Raw genomic sequence first — 15,299 nt, 5'->3', positions numbered from 1 at the left:
TGTCTTATGTTGTTTACAAAATAAATGTCACTAGTCAGTTTGACCATCTTGTTTTGGGAGAAAATTCAGTATACAAATAGACCAATAAAAATCATCGAGAAAAGCCAACAAACAAAAACAAATGAAAGATACATAACACTTCATTCAGTATTAATATAAAAAAATATTTCTATGCCAGCAATTGTTCTTATAAGTGGAGTCCATATAGAATGTCGATATATTCTAAGTTTTTTTATTCAAAAATATTTTATGCAATTTCCAAATTTCTACTTCTTTATGTGGGGCAATATTTTAATAATTATGCACACCATATATTGTATTTCTGTTTTTGTTCAAGTGGTTTCAATGACATTCTATGTTTGTTTACCTTTTGTGTTTGTGTAGGGTTTTCTATTTCATTGTTTTTATTTGTGTTGTTTCTCTAAATTTATTATTTTATTACATCATTTAATGTTTATGCAAATCATCAATATTAGATGGTGAATGTCTTAAACTATAGTTTTGATAAGAACTGGAGAATTTATATTAAAAATTAGAGAATTTTTAAGAAAATATAATTCTTAATCATGGTTTGGAATTATTCCAGACAAATAAATAGCACAAGTTTACAACATATGTCCTTATTGCTTAGATTATAACATTTGTATTCAGTTGTAAGAACGATTATTCTTTTCTCAAAACGGGCAATGTGTCATAATATCTACAGTTTGCATTCGCATTTATAAATCACCAGTCTGTTCCTTATTAATGTAACATGATTATAAAAAAAATACATCGGCTTTTAACTATTATAAATTATGCAAGACACATTTGGCAAAGTCTATTTTGACAAAACTAAAGAATATTTTTAAACAATTAGAAAACCAAACATCATATCTTATTTTTTTAATAAAAAGCGTTTTGTTACTATTCATTATTTCGATAAATGTTTAGGAAATAAATCATAGCAGCTATCGTTCTATATTAACATCATCTTTAAATCAATTTAGGAATTAATCTTGTACTGTTTAACTCAAACTTGGAAATACAGTTCCTTTCCTAATATTATACATAACATAAATACAGTAATCGACAAAGTTTAATTTGTGTGCAGTGTGATGCATTTTTATCTCAGAAAAGATGTCGGTTATTAAAAATCCGTTTCATCAAATTATTAAGCTTATGTCCAGCTCTTATAGGAATACGTTATATGTCTGCTAAAACTACATTTGTATTCAGTGTTATTCAAAATAAATATTTAACATTATAAAGGAACCTATTAAAATTGCTTATTGTAATACAGGTTGGCAAGGGAAAAGGGACACACTCCGAATGAACGTATGATTTGTTTAAGGATAACCACCCCTAGAGACAACTGATCAATTATTTACAGGGCATTAGATCTCTTTATTAATTTGATACGATTTAATGGAAATGGTTTCAGATATGTGTACTTCCTGTCAGTTATGACGATGAACTCATTTCCGTTTTCTTTATATGTTACTCATACTATCATTTGTAATGGTAAATCAAGTAGAACCATTTGTTTAAACGTCAGTTTTGAAAAGTACTAGAGATGTAAGATAAATTACTTTTCTTGGGATCCCAGGTATTAATCAAATAAGGGCAAACCTTTGGTACAAGCTTTTCTAATAGGTTTGATAACTGTAGATAGTAGACAACTCGAGATATTTAAGCCAGAATAGGTAATAATGGACGACCGGACAGACGGACAGTGTCATGTCTTCGGGCGGGCACGTAAAACTCTGTTTTATTTTAAAATAATTGTCATGCTGAAAAAAGGGATAGTTTAGAAGGAATGCATGAGCGAGTCCAGGAGAAATATGCATGTATGACAGTTGAAAAGTTTAAACATTTTATTAGTTTATTCACTATTTCACCATGAGATAAGTGAATCTTTTCAAAGATTTCCCATCAAACCTTACAAAAATGTAAACGTGTGCTGATGGAATTTATTCTCTTGTTTTTGTTCTGTTTGTCACGACAATTAGCAGTTTTTACTTTGTTTAATGTTCTTTAAAGTTAACATAAATGATGACTGGACGTTGCATCTGATTTTCAATTTTGTTTTAATTTACGAGTTTTCCTCACGTGAACTATTTGCTCGCTGATCCGATTCACACACATCTTTGAAACAGAATTGATAATCATTTAATGAATTTTGGTAACAAAATAAATTTAAATAATGGATGCATGCATTTTGTTGACTCTTCTTAGCATCGTTTGTCTGCAAAAATTTAGATAGGGCTTTGAGTATAACATAATGGTAATTTGATTTTCTAAAAATATCCAATAGTAATAGTGATAATAATAATAATAATACAAGTTGTTTCCTATTATGATTATTAATATTACTTATTCGTAATGGAAAAGAAGAAAAATGATAACCAAAACCTTTTATTAGCAAATTATTTTGCTTTCCAAATTTTGTTAATGGGAGTTTATTTGACAGGGATGTCTATCCCATCAAAATTTAATTAGTTTGTATATTTGTATATCTAGTTACTCCCTTAGAATAACTGTTAACTGGGTGGATTGCTATTAACGTAGAACACATTAAATGGTTAGAGCGTCCGCCTCGGATGCAGGAGGTCGTGGGTTCAATCCCCGGCCGAGTCATACCAAAGATTTACAAAAAATGGTACTAACAGCTGCCTCGCTTAGTACTCAGCATTAAGAGGTTAGTGTTAGGACTGGTCGGCCTTGTGTCAGGATACTGTGACTGGGTGGGACATCATGCTACATGCTTGCGGCATAATGCCCCAGTGCTAGACATCACTATAAACTTCCACACTGCAGACATCATAGCGATATGACTAAAAAAAATTGTTAAAGCTACGTTAAAAATCCAAGTCACACACCACATTAAATATTCATTGTCCACATTTTTAACGATTTTTGTGGAAGGTGTTTTAATAAAGTAACTTCATGTAAGAGGAACCTCTGAAAAAGAAGCACATATTGTAATATTAACTTTAAGAAATATTTTTAAAAAATATTTTGTCAAACTCCTAAACACTACAATTTTTTTGTAAAGCTTTCAGTTTAATGTTTAAGCAATTATACAACAAACTCATCTTTACTATCACATTCAAAAAATACGATATCGTCGTAGCTGATATATTCATAACATCTGTGCAGGCACAGCATTATCGCCACTTGCTTTTATAAGCAAAACAACCAGCAATAATCGAAATTTAATTCTCGTTTCTCTTAAATTCATATTTAAGATACTGATGATTTCTACAAATCTTCTTTTAATTCAACTTTTTAAGTTCTATATTTTTTCTTCCTTCTTTGTGCTTTACTTCTGAATATTTTAGCACATTCTTTGTATACATTTTTAACATGATAAAATAACCTTGTCAGGTAATTATTCAAGTTTATGTATGTTTGCATGCCTTTGTAATCGTTCATTTTGCTTATTACTGAATTCGTTCTTCATCTTTTACTTTTTAACTGAAGTTTCAAACAAGCAAATCACATCGCCTTAAACAACCCAATCACATCGTTTTAAACAAGGCAACTACAATGTTTTAAACAAGCCAATCACAGTCTCAAACAAGCCAATAACATATTTTGAAACAAGCCAATCACATAGCATTAATAAAACCAATCACACCGTATTAAACGAGTCACTCACATAGTTTTAAGCAAGTAGCTAGCATCAGTCTTTAACTAAAGCAGAAGCGAAAGATTTGTCAGGAAGCCTTTTAATACAATGTGCTTCCTGGTTTCAACAATAGTTTATATAAGTGAGGATTTGATCACTTATACTGTTGAATTTATTCTTGATACTGTAACCTATTTTTCAAATTGCTTGACTAAAGATAAATTTATTCAGTTTATTAAACATGTTTATCTGTATATTTTAAGCAACTTGTCCATCATGGAGCGTATTGTTTTGTTTTTTTGTGGTATTTTTTTTGTTTGTTAATGAATCAATTCTCTTTTTTAAATCTCATTTAAATTTAACAATAATTATATAATAGATGGTGTGCTTGAATTTGTTCATGCCCGTTTAATTTAATAGACAAATATTAAAACCTTTTTGTTTACTTCTTTAGATGTTTTCCTGTATTTTAGTCATTAAAGGAACACAAAGCATAATATAAACATACAAAATTCCAGAAAACTCTGGGGAATTGTAGTCCTAGTAAACACAATAGTCTGACCAAAAACATACTGTCAAACCTTTGGGTTTACATAGATAATCGAAGTCAAACATTCAGATTTGAATAGTGCCAACGTCAATTTTTTGTTGTATCACTAGTGCGCAGGAGTAAGTTATACACAATCGAACATTTGCCGCTCTTACAGCAAAACCCGAGATTCCATGTAAACATTTGACTGGCGAAGACCAACGTCCCAGAAGAAGACATATGTTTTATATAAAAGCCGTCTGTAGAGATTGGATCAGAGACGGTGAAGAAACAAATGGCAGAAAGTAGACAAGATACAAAGGAACATGGCGCTTCCAACCTATGGAAAAATTACTTTAAACTGATATGAGAAAACGAGCGTCTCAAAACAGCTTACTACAAACGCTCTATTATTAATGATGTAGTTTACATCATGATTTCGAACAGTTGTATCACATTTCAATCACAATAGTATTTTTACATAAATTAGTGATGGAGGGATTGCTATGCTTTTAGTATAATGGATAAAGCTATCGTTACTGGAAATTAACGTGGAGTGTGAAAGCGTATATTCATCTCTTTTACCTTTAGTTACGTACATTACTATGGTCCACGCTACCGCTACATACAAAACCAAAAATTATCTCGAATTTCATTAATTTTGTTTAATTCAGAAAGAAATAATTAATGTTACTCAACATGTTGCGTATTACATGTACTACAGATGCAGGGTACCGTACTTCATGAATTTGTTTTAGTTTAATTTCTGTATTCATTTTATTTCAATCACTTAAAGGACCTTAAAAACCATTATTTAACAGAACTATTTATGCGACATGACCGACAGTGACTCGCATACATTAGAATCCACAATTATTTTGTCTGTTCAGTCCCATTTTGAACTTGGCTTACAATGAGAGAAGTTTCACTTATGGACAAAGGATTAGATGTGTATTTTTTAGCAAGATCAGATCGATACTTTACCTACAGTGTATCTAATGAATAGGTTTTGTTTCTGTTTTCAAAATAATTTAAATCTGTGTTCTTCGAAAGAGGAAAATCATGGTTTGTATGAATGTTTGCATGAGTGTTGCTGTAAAGTATCATAATGTAGATGATATAGATAACACATTTCAGTATCTTTCTATATTATTACCTGAACGGACGAATTAAAACTTTCTTGTTGCCAATTTTAGTTGACTATTAATGCCTAGTAGTTTCAAGGACTCTGCAATTACGAATGCCATGAGATCGAATACAGGTTCAGACAAACACCACAAAGTGTAAAAGCATTTTTTGTCCTAATTACGTAACTTGAGTGATAATAATAATGACAATATTCACCTACAATGTCCATAGTTTGCTATTTGTAGTTTTCATTTTCCCAGTTACTACTGGTAAGACTTCCCAACCATTCTTTCTACAGGCATGACAATTGAACGAAATATTTATACAGTACGAAGAATCGGAAGACAATTGGAAAGTCATAGTGTTAGGATAGATGGAAAATAATGTTTCAGTAAGAGTTTATGCCATTTGTAGTTTTAATGAAAGTATAAATAGAATTGAAATTTAAAATAAAATGCGGGTCGGTATGGATAATGTGTGTAGTTATTACTTACTCCTGTCACGAAAAGATGTTTCATAGACGGTGTACATTGCAGACCAAATATTGTTCACTAAGTATCGATAGCATTTGAAATCAATTCATAATTATTATCGTCAACAGTCATGATGTTTAGTAAAACATAAATTTACATGATTTTCATCCCCATGCATCTTTAAAAACGGTTTGGGGTTATGTCTTCCTGTCTGTATGTCTGTCTGTATATCCCTACATTAGTAATGCAATGTGTCCCTGGGAACGAGAGTATGGCTGATAAACCGGAAACTGTTAAGATCCACAATCCTAGAACTATATACACACTTAATGAGCACAAAGGAATATATGCAATTGTACATCAAACACATAGACTGGATAATGCCACGGAGTATGGGACTTGCGCTCGATTCATAACTTGAAAACAGTCAATATTCCTACCATATAACATTATATAGACTGACTGGATACGAAAATGGAAATACACATTTACAGTACTGAAACATTTTTCCCTGTGTCAGGTCATACCCTTGTCACATAGATTGGAAGCATGCCAATATGCTATGGCATGTCATGTACCTAATTCTATATATAATCCTGTATCTCACTTTGGATAACATTGATTTGAAGCTTACGCAAGCAATTATCCATTGTGAAGTCTGTAAAACTGACACTGCTCACACGCTGCTTATAGACAATATAGAATTCAGTAATTTGCTTCAAAATCTTCCATTTTTATTCTGCTTCGAATTTTAACTGAAACTAGCCAATTTTAGAACTGTATAACCCCCAAAACAATAGAACTGCATATTGCAATTTTAAACTGAGTGAATAGTTCGTGATAAAGCCATATCTATGAGAAATAAATGGAAAATGACTACTTTTCTGAGGGATGGGAACTGGATAATTTCTAGACAATCTGCAACTATGGCAACTATCTCGTGAATACAAAGCAGATGTCAAATGTAAATGTTAAACATTTAATACATATCGAATACGTCATATAAAGAGAAATGGAGAGGTTGCATACAACTACCCTTATTCAGAATAACCATTTCTCTGGCATTTAATGCACACTTTTTGGGGCATGGTTGGGTGTTAAAGTGAACATATTTTTGTCCCTGACGCTCCCATTTCACATGACTGACGCTCCCATTTCACATGACTGGCGACTGACGCTCCCATTTCACATGACTGACGACTGGCGCTCTCATTTCCCATGACTGACGACTGGCGCTCCCATTTCACATGACTGACGCTCCCCATTTCACATGACTGACGACTGACGCTCCCATTTCACATGACTGACGATAGTGTTATTAAAAATAATAGCACGTGTCAAAACTTCTGCAAGTCATCCTCTTTCTGCACTGGTTGCAGCGTTCAGTTAAAAGTTGGCTGCAAAAGAAATATTTAAGTTGAAATTTAGTACCCTAATATATTAAATACTTCCTTTTTGTCAACTTGACCAAGACGTTGTATCATCATCACGCGACCGCAGAGAACTTTTATTATTTCGCCACTGATTTCCTTTTTGTATAACACGCATCGTTCCATTTAAATCTAAATGATCTAGATCACATATTTTGCTTATCGACAATCTATTCGTATATATTCCTCTACTTATTGAATTTCTGTTAGTCTATATATTCCACAGCAGCAGAGGAGGTGAACAGACCTTTTGTTGGAGCGTCATTTTCTGGAACAATAAAGCTTCCTACGACAATGGAAATAGAAGGTCAAGAACGCCAAACCAAAGCCTCTAACTAACCGAGAGTTTCTCTAATTGAATTAAATTTTTTGGTTACTTTATTGTTGTCGTTAGTGGGGTTTCTTAAAGTATGCGCGAGTGTTTACCCACTGTGACGCTTCACTGAAGTCGTACCCCCTCTCCTGCTGTAATTAAATCATTGTTATATCAATAATGACGCCAGCTATGGAGTTTAATACAGCTAGATTAGTTCGAGAGAGATTAGAAGCAATCAAAATATTTCATCCTGTTCGTGATTCTGTCAGGCGAAAACTACAAGAACGACAAGAATCTCAAGTTGAATTTGCAGAGGGTACAGAACAATTGTTGAAACCTGTTACAAAATTAAATGAAAGAGTTGCAGAGGCTACTGAAGGTCTTCTTCCATCTGTAAGACAAACTGATGAGCAAACTGAAAAAAAAACAGCAAAAAGAACTAAACCAAACAAAGGTTGTACGAGATCTTCCAACTGGGATACATGCAGCACAACCTCCCCCTGTAGATGAAGAAATACTTGAAGGTACTGGCAAAATTCGAACTGAAATAGCCGATGTACAAAAATGTATTGCACCTAAAGCTAAAGTAAGAAAAGAAAATATTGATCTGATTAATAAATAGAGAGAGGATTTTATCGAAGAACTAAAATACTAAAGAAGAAATATTACCTAAAAAAATATTAGAAAGTATATTTAGTAAATCTGATATTTTAAAACCCAGTTATGAAAATGTAAATCATGATAATCTTATTAAACGTATTAATAATAATCTTATTATCGCGTATGTCACAACAAAAACAAGCCATATATGATGATCTAAGATACAGGAAACTTGCTAATGACATTAACAAAAAGAACTTTATGATGAGGCACTGAAATAAAAACCTCTTCCACCGCAATCCCCCAGCTAGAACCTTCCTATCAAATTCCTCCACCTCAGCAACAAATAGAACGACAAGCACAAATGTGAAAAAACGCATAAAAGAAGAAATGAAGCAAAGAGAAAAACAAAGGAAACGGAGAAAAGAAGAAATGAGACTTAGCGAAACTAAGCGACGGGAGGAATTGCGTTCTTTACAAAGTAAGAAAAAAAATCCTGGCGATGATTCTTTTGGCGCTACTACAAGTGGTTTTACTTCCATAACTACAAAGGGAAGTGGTTGTATTGCTAGTCCTAGCAATGTTCTCTCTGACGTAGAACGACTAGAAATCCTCATTGGAGGGACACGTGCTGGAAATAATTCTCCAGAAATTAATAATGAAGCAGTGATATTTGTCGAAGATTATTTTTCAGGCGGTATCATGCACATCGATGTTTATCGGTCTCTTATTGATGAAATCGTTGATGATTATCACAGTGATTAGATAAATAAATAACAAATAAGATGATCGTACATAATGCTCATGGTGATGAATTCGCGATTACCTACTTATAAAACCAACTTACGGCGATGGACTCGGCGATGTTATTCAGGGTTGATTTAGAAGGATAGCCCCAAAAGCAATACCAATTGCAAAACAACTAGGAATGAAATCCATTGACTTTGTTCGTTAAATAATTCTTTGCGCAGTTAGTAATGTCGTCGGTAACGCGTTTTCACCAATCAAAGAAAGACTAGAACGATTAAAACGACGAAAACCTCAGCCACCAGTAAAATTACCCAGTACCGGGTAACACTAAATGCAGCTGGAACTGAAGTTGCATCAATGAATGTGCAATTCGACTGTCTCATATTTTTGGATTTTGCAGAATTTTTAGAAAGGTTATACTTGGCGCTAAACACACTGTGGTACTTGTTAGAAAAGCCACTGACAATGATGCAATATGGCGTGATGCTGCCGTTGGTGTTGGTAAAGTAACACTAACAAAACTGTCTCTGTTGATACTAATAATGACTCCATTGCTTCCTGAAGAACAAACATTCCTTTCTTTAATGAACTCGGGTGGTAAATCATTATTTGACTCACTTGGAGTTTCTGATCTTTGAGGATAAACGGACATCAAGAACCTTCTGAAGAAGTGTTGCTTAATTTTGAACTCAATCATGTAGCACGTATATATCATCGTTTGATGACATTCATGGGGCATGATCAGAATGTTGATTCTGGTTTGCAGATATCTCAGCGGGATTTCACAACGCTATATTCGATCTATTACTTTTCAGTTGGAACATTTAGGTTTATTCAGGCAATCCGTCGTGCAGTATTCCATCCCAAAACTCGTTCATATTTTCCCATACAAATGCAGTAACCTATAAATCTGGTCCATCTACGATGTTATAATCCGCTATTATCACGGATACATTTCAAACTAACCGACCGGACTAGACGCTTGCTTGATTTAAGAAATGATTTTCTGAGTATAAATTTATATGTAAGATCAAAAAGATTTTTGATCATAAAGAGTGTTTTACAAATTAAGTATTTAATTAAGAGGTATTATATAATGTACCAACATGTGATAGTTTTTATATACGATAAAGACGTACTTGAAAATGCTATCAGAACAATAATGACACCGTCCCAAGTCAAGGCAGAACTGTTTAGTGTTAATATAATTCTTGATGAATACGGTAATGAAAAATTGTTGTTGACGCGGGAACAATTAAATGAACTGCAGCGATAACATATTACTATGATTACGTGTGATAGAGATCAGATTATGAATTATGCACATTCTTGTATTGAATTAGATCAGCTTAAAAAATATTGTCTAATTCTGAATAAAAATATCATCTCATCAAAAACAGAAGAAACAATTAGATAATTATCCTTGACAATTCGAAGGGTCAAAACTGACGCAGTACTTTAAATGATATTTGTATGTACAATATGCCTACCAATTTTAATAGTATCGTGTGGTAAAGATAATATATCCGCCTGATGAACTTCATTTTGGCACGCTGACATCAAAATAAGCATGCTGAATATTTTTAATTGGTGATAGCTAAATTTGCCACATTGCATGTCGTGCTAACCAATTTGCAGCATGAGAACGTGTTACATTTGCTGCACCAGCGAGTTTAACAATCGCTGCTTTACCCTTCCAATATAATCTTGGGCTATAATAAATCGATTCCATTATTTCAATAATTGCCTGATTAATTACCGGCTGTGAATAATAATTTACCTCTCGTCGCAGATCTTATTAGCTAATGAGTCTCTGAGAGATTTTCTTTTATGGAATTTAATGAGTGAATCAACTTTACATCTGCAATATGTCGTTTCTAAAGATCTTTACTTTTATAAGTTACATCATGAATAGGACATGCTTTATCAATAGCGTTTATTTGATATTCACCAGGTTTTGGCTGAACTTGCTTATCAAGTCGAATATCAAATCGTGTTACAGGGCCACAATAATTATATCCAGGAAGATGTCACCGCCTGCCTATGTCAGGGAAATAAATTTATATTTTCTATACCACATCATACACACTTGCCTGTAACCGCACGCTTTTAATTTATTGTTATTATTGTTATTAATCCACTTGTGGGGGTGTACGTTCTGCATCGAACACGATATAATTTCATATTATTAGTATATCGATGTAATTGATTTCTCAGCGACAAGAAAGCAAGAATCATTATCCAGCGTTAGCAAATTCTATCAGAAAAATTACATAGGTCCATAAGGGTCTGGTAAACCACAATTGCTACTTAATTTAATTAATCAGATGGATCAAATGGGATAAGTTGTTTTAGTAGCTCCGTCAGTTGACGATCAGCGATGCTACGAAGTACTTAAAAGATTTTAATGAAAATGCAAATTTGTTAGATGAGGACGGCAATGATATTACTGAATTTATTACTGATATTGATGAAGCCCCATCTGTAGATGACCTCGATGGATTTATTAATAATCTCGTAGTATATGATGATGTGATGCTGAACATTCAAACAAACAAATCCAGCTAGAATATATTTCAGAGGAAGACATAAAACAGACGTGATTTATGTTACTCAACGATATACACAAATGCCTAAGTGACTAGAGATGACTACAATATTTTAGTTGTATTAAATGGAGTTGATACACATACTCTGCGAAATATTCATCAGACTTGGTGTAGCAGTGACATGAATATAATTAAATTTAAACATTCTTTACTCGAGCACAGTCAACTCCGCACTGATTTATAACAATAACTTTATATGATTCTCGATCACGATATCGTATAGGTCTTGATAAATTTTTTGGATGAGAGTCTGATTTAATTACAGCAGCAGAGGGGGTGCGACCTCCATGAAGCATCGCGGTGGGTAAACACGCGCGCATACTTTTAAAAAAAAAACCGCTAAAGACAACAATAAAGTAACAAAAATTAACTAACCCAATTAGAGAAACTGTCGGTTAGTTAGAGGCTTTGATTTGGCGTTATTGACCTTGCATTTTCATTTTTGTAGGAAGCTTTATTTTTCCAAAACTGACGCTCCAGCAAAAGGCCTATTCACCTCCTATGCTGCTTCCCCTCATTCGACCTTCTGTCTGTTGATATATATTCTGCATTAGTGGTGAATGGGGGTAATATAGGGACAGTGGGACTTACCATTAAAATACCCCCTGGACCTGTATAGGGACAAGGGACTTATCATTCATATAGGGACAATAGAAATGGAACAGTGAAGGTGACCTCACGGTACTGACAATGAGCAACAATGTAGCAAGGGTCTGACCTCAATCGGAGCAAATAGCAGAGAAACAAAACCAGAACGCTTGGCGAGAACGGGACTGGCCGGGACAGAGACAAAGATAACTCACACAATAGGCAACAAACAACTATATAATAGAACAAAACAAGTGAGCAATAAAGCAACTCTTTTCGAGGCATTTGAGTGGCACTGAAACGGGCATTTGGATTCTTCTTCTTCCTCCAGTTGTTCCACCAGGTCCTCACTTTCTCCATGATCCCTTTCTTCTTCTTCCTTTCCTTCTCTGGCATCCAGTCAGGATGGCCCTTCAATCTAAATTTCTTCTGTATCTTGATCCAGTTTTAACTCAATCCATCAAACTCCTCTTTCTCTTTTTTGTTTTCCTTTTCCTTTTTCTCTTTTTCCCAGGTATCTTTAATTTTCTTTACTTCTTTTTTCATTACCTTTTTCATAATTTCTTCTGCTTTCTTTTGTCTGAAAAGTCAAATGACCACTCTGTCAAATTAAAGGTATCATCTAAAAAGATCTCAATAACAATAGCAAGGGTCTGCTTCAACGTTCCAACTCTTACATATTTTGGATTGATGAAACCTCTCAACCTCCCCACTTCCTCTTCTATCATCCCTTGTATGTTGTCCATGGCTAATTTCAGATTGTTCGCAAAGTCCAGGCTGCCTGGGAACCTCCATTCTCTTTCAAGTCTTTCTACTACATACTCCACATCTACCATCCGATACCAAATATCCTTCAAATTATTGAATAATCGTATTGCCATCTTGGTTTATTCAAAGTTGAATGGCGCGAACGACAAACGCTTGACTTTATATTTGTAAAGAACGGACGTGAAAGAAAACAACCCTTACATTCACTTTACATATTATATACTATCCACACACGGGAAGGAGAGAAAAAAAACCCAAAATATACTATCCACACACGGGAAGGAGAAAAACAAAAACAAAATATACTAACTACACACGAGAAAGAGAAAAACGAAACCTTATTATACTATCCACACACGAGGAGAAAAACGAAACCTTATTATACTATCAAAAACCAACATATACTGTCCACACACAAAAAGAAGAAGAAAACAAACCCCAAATTTACTATCCACACAGAAGAAAAAGAAGAAAAAACTAACCACAAACATACTATCCATACACAAGAATAAGAAGAAAAAAACAAAACAAATATACCATACACACAGAAGGGAAGGAAAACACCACACACTCTATTATCCACACAAACCCCAAAAATCTATTATCCACACAAGCCTATGCTCACTTACACGAACACACACTACTATCTACACAAACGTACGTCAGCTCATCCAAACACATACACACACACACATCAGTAAAGGAGTGAGTGTTTATATTCACACTACTCCACATTCACACAAATTGGCAAATTGAATAGTGCCTCTTTTCTAGAGCAATGGTTAGCCCTGAAAAGGGCTGTTTCTAAAATTCCAGATACACCTGGCTAATAGTCACATCTCCCAGACCTGGCACCACAGACCAATTTCCGGGCCCAATCGTTCTCCCAAGTGATTCTTGTGGCTGCGAGAGCTGCAGGAGGATGACTGGCTTCACTCTCCCAGTCTTCACTTTTAGGGATAACGAAGACTTCCCTCCTTCTCCTGTTCTGCACACGTGGATGTTGCTTCTTTACTCCTGTAGACGATGAAGCTCCCGCTCTTGCCTCTGCAATTCTTTGTCCCAGATCTGTATTTGTGTGACGACAGGCATCTGTGCTGGTTGTCTGTGGTGTTGGAAGTGACTGTGGAGGTGTCCTCTTCATAGACTTAACTTCACAACTCTGTCTTAGCATTAAGTGAGGCAAAATTCTTCTTTTATTTTCCTCTTCTTCTTTCTTCTTCTTTTCCTTCTTCTCCTCTTCTATCCTGGCTTCCGCTGCAATCGCCTCCATAGCCAGCTCATATAATAAACGCCTGACATATTCCAGATGCATCTGGAGTTCCAGTAACTTTGCTGTTCTGCTACTCATTCTTCGTATTTTACGAATCAACAAAGGTAGCCAGACTGACGAGCGTTCCCTTTATATTGTTCAAGCACGGACGTGAAGGAAAACATCCCTGATACCAAAACATACAGGGCCATATCATCACCCCAAAGAAACATGGAACGCGCAGACTTAAAGTACATACTCATTCACCTTTTTCCTAATAAACATTTATTAAAAAATTGACAAGCTACTGAAAACGAAGTGCTTATACACGCACTTTTAACAAAGTTAAAGAAACAAAGTGCTTATAGACACACTTCTATTTTTCTAACTTACTAATATACCAATTGGCAATTGAATTGGTATCTCTTTTCTAGAGTATTTGGTAGCCCTGAAAAGGGCTGTTTTTATGGACTGATGGCAAACGATTTTTTCAAAACACAACAAAAATGTTTGTAGTTTATTGAATTGTTAGTTTAAAAATTTGTTGAATAACAACCAACAATCAACAAATTTTTAAATTAACAATTCAATAAACTACAAATATTTTTTTTCAAATAACAATATATTTTGGACAAGGTTGACAACGTTGTCAACTGATGTGAGACTTCCACTTTTGGAAGTCATTTGGCCATTGATGTACACTTCGTTTCCCAGCTAAAGATGAAATATAGCCATAATAGTCACAAAACCATCGATCTACTTTCTCATCGATTTTAGATGAGTGATGATCAAAATAAGTCACTAAATGTTCTAAAGAATATCCAAGACTGTATTTATGAAGAAAATTCACACAATATTTGTAACACAGAATGGAATATGTGCCTGGTAATTTCACATTATTGAATCGTGTTGTCTGAGCATTACTTCTCATAAAGTCAATGCTGTCGTCTTCCAAAGGTGACAATCCATAATAATCGAAATACTCCACACATCCTTCTTTTGGAAAGTAGACGGCTACCCAATGGGTTCCTGTGAGATGACGGTCGTCCGTGTTGATGACATAAGCTTGATGGTCTCGAGTTTTGCGATGAGGTACTTCATCTTTACCACACATGACAGGATTCCAAGAACAGTATACGAAATGTGGTTCAAAAGGTAATAAAGTTCCCAGGTATCACTTTTTGTGTTGTTTTTTTTTCACAGGTAATGATAATTCAATCCTGACTTTCAGTTTGAAAATGTC

The sequence above is a fragment of the Sinohyriopsis cumingii genome, chromosome 5, assembly GCF_028554795.1.
Source record: "Sinohyriopsis cumingii isolate HCF-2022 chromosome 5, ASM2855479v2, whole genome shotgun sequence".
NCBI lineage: Eukaryota > Metazoa > Mollusca > Bivalvia > Unionida > Unionidae > Sinohyriopsis > Sinohyriopsis cumingii.
The sequence above is the reverse complement of the archived record's forward strand: the minus strand, read 5'-3'. Positions refer to the sequence as shown.